The following is a 13,173-nucleotide window of genomic DNA, read 5'->3' as shown; positions in this document are numbered from 1 at the left end:
AAATTCATTAGCAAAAAAAAAAAAAAGTATTTTCTTAATCAGTAGAACTAAGAAATAAGATACTAACGGTCTTTAAGCAAAATTACTTCTTTTTTTTATTCTAAGTTTGTTTCTTGATCTTATATGTCCATTTTTTGGGCGTTTGAACATTTGTTTTCCTTTCTTTTTTCTTGATGGGACGGTAGCAAATTTTAAGTACACTTTTTTTTTTTTTTTTTTGCTTTGTCATTTCTTTTTGAATGGTTCCAAATGATTTATAGGAATTAAAAATCAATAATCTACCACCTTTTTTTATAGAGTTATTGTTGTTATACTTGCTCTCTTTTTTCTACTATAACTACAAGATAAGCATTTTTTAGTCACTAATATAGTCAAAACTAGGTTTTGCAACCAAAAAGAAAAAAGAAAAAAAAAAAAGATGATTGTTTGAATGACTTCTTGATTTCGTACATCAAAAGATAAATTACTTCAAATTTAGAATATGCATAATCACTCATAGATTATTTTCGACATTTAAAAGAACATTTAATTTCTTTTTGATAATGATTGAGTTAAAATATATTGAGAAATAATTATTTTGTGTTTTTTCCATTGTTTATATATTGTTAATATTGATTTTAGTTTTCTTTTTCATACTATATTTACTCTTGAATCTTAGTATATTTTTCATTCATAAATTCAAAAAAAAAAAAAATCATACTTTTGAAACTATGGAGTTTAACTTAATAACTACGTACTTAAAGTATAGGGTAAACTTTGAAATCAAAAAGAAAAAGAATTAGAAATAAACCTCCTGAAGTGGCCTATCCATAAAAAAGGGAATAGGAAAAAAAAAAAGAAAAAAAAAAAGTGAAGAACGAACTTAGGTCCCAAACTAGTCATCTCAAATTAACTTTAAAGGCTCTTCAGCTGGTGTGAACATAAGCTAGCACACATCAGAATTGCTCTCATTCATTGGACCAAAAATTTGTTGCTAACAGGTTTCTCATAAAATGTTAATGTTATGGGAGATTATATATTAAGCAGTTTACTAATAGGCCAGATACATAAATGTGAAAACCATAGTTATTCAAATACTATGGTAAATTGGAAAGAAGAAAAAAAAAATTATAGAGTGTAGCCCAGTATGCCTTTTTTAATTAGAAGCTGCTAGCACTGAACAACTACTTTAATCTTCTTAAGGGTAACATATAGCCTCCAAAACCAAAATTAAGCAAAGGTTAATGTTTGTTGCACACATTTGTACACATCATTAGAAATCATGTGTTCAACATATAATTTTGAATTCATGTATTGAAAACACAATTTCGCAATTTAACTGAAATTGTGTTTTGAACACACAATTTTAGCTGATATGGCACACACATGTTAAACAAATTAATACTAGTCACCTGCCTCTACTACTAAGCTCGGGTAAAATATTCTGATCGAGTAGCATAATTGTCTCTTTTTTTATATTAACCTGATATCAGTGTATATGAAATACAAGTAATATGATTTTAATACAAGTACAATACATTGGGCTCAAGCCCAGTGAGCTAGATTTACGTAGATGCTAACAATAACAATGTTAAACCAGAAACTGTAATAAATGGTAACAGATCTTGACACGTGTAGAAGGATTATTTAACTAAGTCAATTGTTTGTTAGTGAGTTACGTTTCCCTCCATTGAGCTGTGTGTGTATATAAAGAAAGTCTCACTCATTTGTAAATGTTAATCAATTCGGTAATACAATTTCTTTGAGTTGTTACTTAAGATATTCTTGCATAGGTTAGATAATTTCACAAACAAAATGTTACATTAATTATATTCTCATTGATGATACTGTATATTACATTTAGACTTCACATTTAATCTTTATCATTCTACCCAAGTTTGGTATTTGAAACCTGTTTCATGACATTTGACAGAAAAAAAAATTCTTCAATTTCGGACAGCATGGCCGAAACTAGACTTGCCATGTTTGTGGGAGCATGCCAGCATTGTTGTACAACTTGGGTTCTATGCAATATTTTTGGTATATCTTGCACGAACAAAATTTTTGGACAGAGGCATTGACAAGTATTCCATCAGAATAAAATTCAGCATTGGCTACATAGCCAGCATAATTTGTTCCAGTTTACTACTGGGGACTCACTTCCTAATGCTAATGATGCTGCTAAAGGGTAGTGGAACTCAATACAACTCTAAGCTGGAGCTTTTTCCTCAGAAATTATGCAAGTGCTATCATGGGCAGCTACAATTGTTACTGTATACATATTCCCAAATAAAAAGTACATCATGTTCCCCTGGTTACTAAGAGCATGGTGGCTTTGCAGCTTCTTGTTGTCGATTATCTGCATAGCTCTTGATAGCCATTTCGGAGTTATAAACCATGCAAAACTTGGAGTATGCGATTATGCAGACTACCTTGGCCTGCTTGCTTCTACATGCCTCTTGGCCTTTTCAATCCAAGGGAAGACAGACATCATCTTTCGTGTCCCCAGTGGCATTGCCGAACCACTTCTCAATGGAAAAACTGACGAACATTTAGAATACAAGAGGATACGTTATACAGCAAAGCTACTCTTGTCCAACTCATAACCTTCACTTGGCTCAATCCACTCTTTGCTGTTGGATTTAAGAAACCCCTCGAACAGGAGGAAATTCCAGATGTTGATATCAAGGACTCAGCAAGATTTCTCTCCCATTCCTTTGACGAGAGTCTGAAACAAGTTAAGGAGAGAGATGGAACTACAAATCCATCCATCTATAGGCAATCTTTTTGTTTATCAGGAAGAAAGTAGCAATCAATGCATTGTTTGCAGTGATAAGTTCTGTAGCATCTTGTGTTGGCCCATACCTCATCAATGACTTTGTACATTTCCTGACTGAGAAGAGCACCAAGAGTTTAGAGACTGGGTGCCTTCTGGTCCTGGCCTTTTTAGTTGCCAATGTGGTTGAGACAATAGCACAGAGGCAATGGATTTTTGGGGCACGCCAGCTAGGTCTTTGCCTTAAAGCTGCTCTGATATCTCGCATATACAAGAAAGGCTTACTCCTGTCAAGTCCATCCCACCAAAACCACACTATCGGAGAGATCATCAATTATATGAGTGTAGATATCCAAAGAATCATAGACTTCATTTGGTACTTAAACATAATATGGATGTTTCCGGTACAAATATCCTTAGCAATCTACATTCTACATACAAATCTAGGTTTGGGGTCATTTGCTGCATTAGCCACAACTTTAATAGTTATGGCTTGCAATAGGATGAAAGCCACTTCAAAAGTTCTTCAAAATATGAAGACTATTAAAGTTCAAGCATGGGACAGTGAATTCCTTCAAAGGTTAGAAAGCTTGAGGCCAATAGAGTAAGGTTGGTTATGGAAATCACTAAGACTGTCAGCACTTTCATCTTTTATATTCTGGGGATCACCTGCATTTATTTCTGTGGTAACTTTTGGGGCATGTATGCTAATGGGGGTTGAACTCACAGCAGGAAGAGTCTTATCTGCTTTGGCCCCCTTCTGAATGCTACAACGCCCTATTGAAGACCTGCCTGACTTACTGATTGTGATTGCACAGGCAAAAGTCTCAACTGATAGAATTACCTCCTACCTCCAGGAGGATGAAGTTCAAAAGGATGCCATTGAGTATATTCCAAAAGATCAAACTGAATTTGACATTGAGATTGATGGTGGGAGATTTAGCTGGGATCCTGAGTCAAGGAATCCAACTCTGGAAGCAATAAAGTTAAAAAGTGAAGAGGGGAATGAAAGTGGAAATATGTGGGACTGTGGGATCAGGGAAGTCAAGCCTGCTCTCATGTGTGCTTGGAGATATAGAAAACCTGTCAGGGACAGTGAAGATCAGTGGTAAAAAGGCTAATGTGCCTCAGTCTGCAAGGATACTGTCTGGAAATATCAGGGAGAATATTCTATTTGGGAATTGGTATAAGAGTGCTAAGTATAACAGAACAGTTAAAGCATGCGCTTTGACAAAGGATTTTAAACTTTTCCCCTGTGGTGATCTAACAGAGATTGGTGAAAGAGGGATAAATATGAGTGGAGGACAGAAGCAAAGGATACAGATTGCTCGAGCATCTTACCAGGACACTGATATATATTTACTCGATGATCCTTTCAGTGCTGTTGATGCTCATACAGGCACCCAACTCTTTGAGGTTAGTAACTAGAATATGAGAATGTCTCTTAATTAGGTCCTATAACTAAACAGCTCATCCACTCTCCTACTTCCAACATTGATTATTGTTTCTACTTTTTTCAGGAATGCCTGATGGGGATTCTTAAAGACAAGACTATACTTTTTGTTACCCGCCAAGTTGAGTTTCTTCCAGCAGCAGACGTAATTCTAGTAAGCATGACTACACAGCTCTTGTTGTTATTTAGTCATTTAAGTAGACAAAAGAGTGGGAAATTATATGTGACTGATATACAATATTTCTTTTAGGATAGATTTAAGAGGTTGAAAAAAAAAAGTTGGGAAAAAAAATCATATGTCACAATTCCAAGATTACTTGATAATCTGATAATTTTCCTGATATTCCAGAACAAGGACTTCCAAAATCTCAAGACTTTGCTACAATGCTGAGGATTGTGGTTCATCAGACTGACTGACATAAATTTCAACAGGTGATGCAAAATGGAAGAACTGTACAAGCTGGACAATTTGAAGAACTTTTGAAGCAAAAAATAGGATTTGAGGATTTGGTTGGTGCTCATAGCCAGGCTCTAGACTCAGTCCTCTCAGTTGAAAATTCAAGTAGAACATCTCAAAGCCCTATAGCTGATGATGAATCCAACACAGATTCAACTTCAAATGCAGAACTTCTACGCACACAACATGACGCAGAGCAAAATCTCTCTTTTGAAATTACAGAAAAAGTAGGTAAATTGGTGCAAGATGAAGAAAGAGAGAAAGGAAGCATCGGAAAAGAAGTTTACTGGTCTTATTTGACCATTGTGAAAGGCGGAGCCCTGGTTCCATTCATCCTTTTGGCACATTTATCAGATCAAGTATTACAAGTAGCAAGTAACTACTGGATGGCATGGGCTTCACCTCCCACAAGTGAGACTAAACCAAAATTGGCAATGAACTTCATATTGCTTGTTTATGTAGTACTTGCTCTTGGAAAGTTCACTTTGCGTATTCGTGAGAGCCATACTACTAGTAAAGGCAGGAATTTGGAATTCACAAAAGCTTTTCACAAACATGTTGCATAGTATATTCCGGGCACCAATGGCATTTTTTGATTCAACTCCATTTGGAAGAATCTTAAACCGGGTGACTTCCACTTTGACACAATTTATGTTGATTTCAATTGAATTTATACATTGGTGTTACTAGTGGTATAATTAATATGGCTGAATCTATGCAATTAGCACATACATCACAATTTATTATTAAAAAAAAAACACTATTCTGGACAAAAACAATTTGCATTTGCAACTAACAAAAACTTGAAAGGTTATATACAACAACCAGAATAAAAAGATTCAAGCAAGTTCAGATCAGTTAATAGCTAAACATGATGTTAAAAACATGTAGAATTTTAGAGGATAAGGATCCTGTAGAAAAAAAATTAATTGATGAAGGGAGAAACCTATTGACTTCAACTATGGGCCTATGGCTAAAATGAGTTTGACAATATGAAACTCTTTTCACAGTCCCTAACCTCTCCAACCACACCCCAGCAGATTGTCCCAACATTAGAGAATCCTCTAACTTCAGTGCACCCATCCTATGAAAGATAAGAAAAGATGCCAATTATAAGTTGCTGGATTGGACAAAACTTCAAGTCATAAGCCAAAATTCTAACTCATGACTTTAAAACCTTTTGTCAGATATAATAGCTTCCAAGAGGTAATAGACTAAACACTAAAAATAAAAAATTAATAACTGATACAAAATTCAAGTTATCTTTCTTTTTCTCCCCACATATGATCAATATAATTGTAAGGTTCTTTCAAGAGGGCTGACAGCCTGTACTTAACTCTGCAGGCATCTACAGATCGAAGTGTGTTAGACTTAGAATTGGCAATAAAATTATCATGGAATGCTTTCTCAATAATACAGATGCTAGCAACTATTGCAGTGATGTCTCGGGTGGCATGGGAAGTATTTGTCATTTTCATTCCAGTAACTGCAATCTGCATATGGTATCAGGTAAGACACTTCTTGTACCTTATCTATATACTATCTAGAGATGATTACTTAATATTTGTAAATAACAATTTTGATTTCTAAAGCATTTGAAAACTCATAATGTTAACAAGAACTGTGCTGCAAGAAACAAAATTATGTCTTGAAAACACAATAACTTAATGAACCATTGAATTAAATTCTAATGCTACAAAAAGAAAAGTACCGTATATTTACTGTTAAGTAGCTTCAGAACAGCAGGTCCCTCCCCCCTTCCCTCCCTAACTCTCTGTGTGTCTGTGTGTGAATGAATTGCTCCCATTTTATGGATGCTGATCAATAATTAATTGTGATTACTTCAGCAATATTACATACGAACGGCAAGAGAACTGGCCCGCTTAGCAGGTATACAACGAGCACCAATCCTCCACCACTTTGCAGAATCCCTATCAGGAGCTGCAACAATCCGTGCTTTTGATCAAGAAGACCGTTTTATCAATGGAAACGTTGGTCTTGTTGACAACCACTCAAGGCCATGGTTTCATAGTGTGTCAGCAATGGAATGGTTTTCTTTCAGACTGAATTTGCTATCCAATTTAGTCTTTGCCTTCTCATTGTTTTTGCTGGTGACGCTTCCTGAAGGAATTATCAATCCAAGTGAGTATCACTAATGTTTTTAAAAATTATGCATTACAATGACCTCCAAGTAGAATCCATTGTTAATCATTTGCTCCCTTAGACTTAGGGGTAGAAAATCTCCTGGGGAAGAGAAATTAGGACTGACTGCAGAGAACTGTGCATTGCATCACATGCTTACTCGATTAGTGGCCCATTTTCTTACAAGCAAAAATAATCAATATATATATAAAAGTAGAGACCTCATGTGAGAGTGCACGAGGTTCTGCTACGTGGCACTCTAATATTGTATTTAACTTTTTTTACCTTTTTTCATTAAGTTTTTTTTACTGTTACCCAATAAATCATAGTAACTTATTTTTACTATTATATAAATTTAACATTCTTTATCTCTTTTTATTAAGTTTTTTTTTTTTTACTGTTACTCAATAGATCATAGAAACTTATTGCATTTAACATTTTTTACCTTTTTTCAATAAGTTTTTTTTACTATTACCTAATAGATCATAGTAACTTATTTTTACTATTATATAAATTTAGCATTTTTTACCTCTTTTTATTAAGTTTTTTTTACTGTTACCCAATAGATCATAGTAACTTATTTTTACTGTTATATTGATATGAGTTGTTCTTGACAATTAGACCAATTAGACCAAAAGTTATTCATTATAAAATTGATTACCTTTTAAAAGTAGACCAAACCTTATGAAAAACTCAGGTCCAATTCTTACCTTACATATTATGACCCAAGTTTGACCATTCCCACATGTAAATCAAAGCAAAAACTCTTACCCTCTTATAAACTCTCTTCTTCCTCCCCCACGTATAGATGATACTTCTAGAAAATCTCATTCTCATAAAATATCTCTTCATTTTTTCCCAATTTCAATTCAATATGCATTTGTCCATTAATAATATTCTATGCAATTTATGCAAACAAATTCTCTGTCATCAACCAATGCAACAAAAATATATATAAATCTTGAGATCTCTCAGGTTGCTAAAATAATTGACAAGTGCATATTTCTAAAATTTATAATAACAAAAAAGTCTAATAAAGAGCATATACTATCTCACAAAATGCCATTAACTTAATATTTTCTTTAAAAAAATTCAATGATAGGAATGGTAAAAAACATGATCCTATACAAGAAATACCAAAAATACATGCAAAAAAATTTTCATAGGAGGATTTATCTTTAAATAATATGAAGACAATAGTAAAGATAAAATGCATTGAATGAGATCCTACAAAAAATGTTTGTTAATTATTTCAAATTATACTCATCATTTATGTATAAAAATAATAGATCATATTATTTACATTAAAAAAATACATATTAATTTCAAAGTTCATTGCAAGATGTGAACTGCTAGGATATTGCAATAATAAGTAACATTGATACAACAATGGGTTGGTATTACATTTTGTGCATACTTTGTGAAAGGAATGTCAAATTACAAACAAGATCATTTTGGTGTGCAAAATGTAAAACAAAAATAAATCTTTCTATCCCAAAGTTAGAGGCACTCACATTAACTACATACTCTCCAAATATTTATAATATATTTATCTCATTATAACTACTATATATATAAAATTGCAAACTACTTTAGATACATGATTCAAATTGAAATTTTTAATGCAACTAACAAAACAAAGTTTGTGATATTTGATCGAGATGCCGAGAAAATCCTAAATAAATCTACAAGATTGAGATCTTGCTGAAAAATAAACTAGGGTACAACTTATTTAAATTATTGTAAAAATATTGATATTGGAGAAGGAATCTCACGTTATTTGAAAAAAAAAATTAGGAAAAAAAATGGATTTCTCTACTTCATTTGAATGAATTCAATCTAAAAGATGGTTTTGAAAATTATATAGTTGCTAAGATTTTTGATGCACCTTCAAATGAATAAAAGGTATGAAAAAAAAAATACACAATTCAACATGCTATGTTAATTCTTTTTGTTGCACTATTCCAAAATTAACAAAAATAAAAAATTTACAAAAACTATCACATCATTGAAATTTAATATAAATGTAAATACCTATGAAAAATCTTAGCGGCAAAGTCCAAACTTTGTAAGATCTAATCAAGAATCTCTCGATGCCAATTCATTAGTAATTAATACAAATGATGCAACAAAAGGAAAAAATGATAAAAGCTCAAAAATTGAACAAATATGGATAGACTAAATTTCAAATGTTGAAGATGGAGAAACTGATAATGACAACAAGCATCACCATACCATAATAACAAAGCATTGAAGAAAAAAAATCGTAATGAAACTTTTTATTACATCACATAATAAAAATCAATAATATAGATTGAATTAACATGCCTTTATCAACTTTTATTATACAATATTACCCCAAGTTGTTTTCATTATTGCTCATTACTTGAACAAAATAATTATAATAGATATATGTGTGCAATTTATAATTGTTACTTTTTATGATGAACTCATTACTAGCAAAGTTTTATAATAAATATGCAATAATATATGTATAATATTTTCCAAAAACAAATTTACATAAAACATTATAACATTATCCGTGCATCGCACGGGAAACTTACTAGTTTCTTTAAAAGATATGAAAAGAAAACTTTAGTCATAAAGAGAGAACTAATCCGGAATTGGAACTTTTACAGGCATTGCAGGGTTGGCAGTGACATATGGAATGAATTTGAATGTTTTGCAACCTTCAGTAATATGGAACATATGCGATGCAAAAAATATGATGATATCAGTTGAAAGAATTCTTCAATACTCAAACATAACAAGTGAAGCACCGCTTGTGATTGAAGAGAGCAAACCACCAAATAACTGGCCAGAAGTTGGAACAATATGCTTTAAAAATTTGCAGGTGAGCCTCTATAGCAGGGATAAACTATGAAGAATGATCTGAAATTTTGATATTGTTTAGATGTCGAAATACTTTTATTAACTTTTCCATCCATACAATAACAAAGCATTAGTCCCAAATTTTTTGGGGTCAATCATGGATCCTTAACAAGATTAGTCAAAGTTGGCAATATGTATTCTTTTTCTCAATTCTATTCTATCTAACATAGTCTCTGATACTCTCTTAATTGACATGCATGACTTTTTAACTACTTGTACTAATGTTAGTTTTGGTCTTCATCTTCCTTCTTTCATTCCCTTAACTTGAATAAACTCATATTTTCTTACTTGTGCATTAATCGTTCTCCTTTGCACATGACCAAACCATTTCAAGCGACTTTCTCCCACCTTTTCACCAATAGAGGTTACCCTTATTTTTAAGTGAATTTCTTCATTTCGTGTCCTATTTTTCGTGTATTTCCACTTATTTATCTTAACATTCTCATTTCAACTACACTTATTTTATGAATATCCAACTTCTTAACAGCCCAACATTCAATGCCACATAGCCTAGTTGGTCTTATAGTAGGCTAATAAATTTTTTACTTTAACATAATAGGTATTATACGATCACACAATACTCTTGATGCATTTCTTCACTTTATCCACTCTGCTTTTATCCTATAATTCACATTTTCTCCAATCTCTCCATATTTATGAATTATTGATCCAAAAATATTGAAAACTCTCACTCTTTATTATCTCTTGACCATTTAGTCTTGTTGTCCCTTCATCTTTGTATCTACTTTAATTAAAATTACATTACTTGTAATCCTTTTTAGTCCTATTTATTCAAAAGCCACTAGATTCTAAAGTGTCATGCCAAATTTCTAAGTTAACATTAACTCCACTTCTAATTCCATCCACTAAAATTATAACATTTGCCAAAAGCATATACTAAGGGACTTCCTCTTAAATCGATTTAGTGAACTCATCCATCACTAGTGTAAATAGATATGGATCTAATGCTAATCCTTGATACAAATCTATAGAGATAGAATACTCACGTGTGATGCCTCCACTTGTTTTTACACTAGTTACAGCTTCGTCATACATATCTATAATCAACTTAATATACTTTAAAGGGACTTCTTTCTTTCCAAAACCCACCACATAACCTTTCTAGGGACCCTATCATGTACTTTCTCTAGGTTGATAAAAACAATATAAAGATCTTTACAACCTTCTAAATATTTTTCTATCAACATCTAAGTAAGAAAATAGCTTCCATGATAGATCGCTCTAGCATAAAACCAAATTGATTCTTTGATACTGTTGTTCCATATCTAAATCTATACCCAATCACTCTCTCCCAAAGTTTCATAATGTGACTCATAAGTTTAATTTCGTGAAAATTTGTATAGTTTTGAATATCTCATTTGTTCTTGAAAATATGTATTAAAATACTTCTATTCCACTTACTGAATATCTATATATTACTAAAAGATAAAGCGTAATGTTTAATACTGCTGCTCTCATATTGTGCCACATCAGCTGCCACGTCATTTTCTTTAAAAAAAAAAAAAAAAAAAAAAAAACTTCAATTTTAAAATGGTTTTTACAATTTTCAGCCTTATAAATCCCAGCCCTATAAATGCAATTTACTACTTATTTATTTACTCCCACTATCACCCTATAATAAATTTGTATAATTAATCCAGCCCACCTCTTATTTATTTAGTTCCATTATCAAGCCCAACTCAAAGCCTTTTTAGTTCAACTTAAAGGAAAAAGAAATTAAAAATATCAAACGTGCAAGCTGGTTTGAAAATAAGGGAAGCGTTCAGGGTTTTGTGTGACCAAACAGAAACGTGAGCAAAGAGAGAGCTTGAAGATTGTAACATAGAGGGAACCTTAAAGGGAGGGGGAAAAAAAAAGTTGAAGCCTTCAGGTGAGAAAACAGAGAGTTTGAAAGCTACCCACCTTCCTGCTCTACCGTTTCGCAGTAACGGCTGCCTATCTGATTTCCTTCCTCTCTCTGTTCCTTTCCACACGGTTTATAAATACTGGCAGAACCTCCCTGCTTTGGTTGAGGTATCTCTACATCTCAATTTTTTTTTTGGTGCAAAACTTTTATGCTCTGTTTATATTAATATGAGACCCTTTTTTTTTTTTTTTTCGTTTGTTTGTGTTTATATTAGATGAGCATCCTTGGCATGCCATTGATGTGTTTGTGAGATTTCCTAAATGTCAAAACTATTTTATTTTACATTGATTTATTTGGAAATATCTCAGTTCTTATTTTTTTAATGTGTTGTGGCTTATTGGAAGAATGTAAGACTCTGAAGTAGTGAAGTATAAAGTGTTGGTAGCACGTCTCAAATCACCTTCCAGCGTATTTCAACATGTAAGATTTCGTTTCTTGAATTGATCAGATCAGATTGTACTTCTCATTAATGTGTCCATTGTATACTACATCAATAGTGCTATAATTTTACAGCCAAGAAAAAATCCTTTTTTTGGGGTGCTTAACTTTTATGCTCTGTTTATATTAATATGAGACCCTTTTTTTTTCGTTTGTTTGTGTTTGTGTTTATATTAGATGAGCATCCTTGGCATTCCATTGATGTGTTTGTGAGATTGCTTGAATGTCATTTCAATAGTGCTATAATTTTACAGCCAAGAAAACTATTTTATTTTACCTTTGTTTATTTGGAAATATCTCAGGTCTCATTTTTTTTAATGTGTTGTGCCTTATTGGAAGAATGTAAGACTTTGAAGTAGTGAAGTATAAAGTGTTGGTGGCATGTCTCAAATCAAAGCAAATTGTTTTTAGTGTTTCAATTTTTACGGTAAGTTTTCTGCATAATTCTGCATAATTTTACTGCATAATCCTTGGCAGCCATAAGAATTATTTTATTTTACCATTGTATACTACATCATTTAGATTGATATCCACTTCCAACAATTGATATTAGATCGTACTTCAATTTCATGATTGTATAACATGGATTGTGTTTTAGAATCAAAGCAAATTGTTTTTGGTGTTTCAATTTTTGCAGTAAGTTTTCTGCATAATTCTGCATAATTTTACTGCATAATCCTTGGCATGCCATTGATGTGTTTGTGAGATTGTCTAAGTGTCGTTTCAAAAATAGATTTTGTTTAGTTTTGCATTTTGATGCACAAAATTCAAGTTGGCATCTTTTTTTCAAAACTCATTAAGTCTTTGCCTTATGTTACTTTTATATTATTCCAACATTATAGATTTAATCACCATTAGCACTGATTTTCAAGCTTACACCTGAGATTTGGATGCTTATTCATTATGACATGAATATTAAAATTTAAAAAAACTATGTTAGTTTGAGCTACTTGACACAACCATGTGCATCTAAATAATTTAATAAATGATTTCAAATGATTTTCAAAGAAGGCATCTTTCATTATATTATGTCATGCTTTCACCAATACTAAAATATAAAATCTTTCAATCTTGAATGTTTCAATACATGATAGACCTTTTCACTTAAA

General features: G+C 32.2%; 1 pseudogene; it reads left to right on the top strand.

The window, feature by feature from the left end:
- Positions 1-1,912: 1,912 nt before the first annotated feature.
- On the top strand, positions 1,913-9,691 carry LOC136061221 (ABC transporter C family member 9-like; annotated as a pseudogene).
- Positions 9,692-13,173: the final 3,482 nt, after the last annotated feature.

This window comes from Quercus suber, unplaced genomic scaffold, assembly GCF_002906115.3.
Source record: "Quercus suber isolate HL8 unplaced genomic scaffold, Cork oak 2.0 scaffold_672, whole genome shotgun sequence".
NCBI lineage: Eukaryota > Viridiplantae > Streptophyta > Magnoliopsida > Fagales > Fagaceae > Quercus > Quercus suber.
Note: the sequence above shows the minus strand (reverse complement) of the source record. Positions and strands in the feature narration are given on the sequence as shown.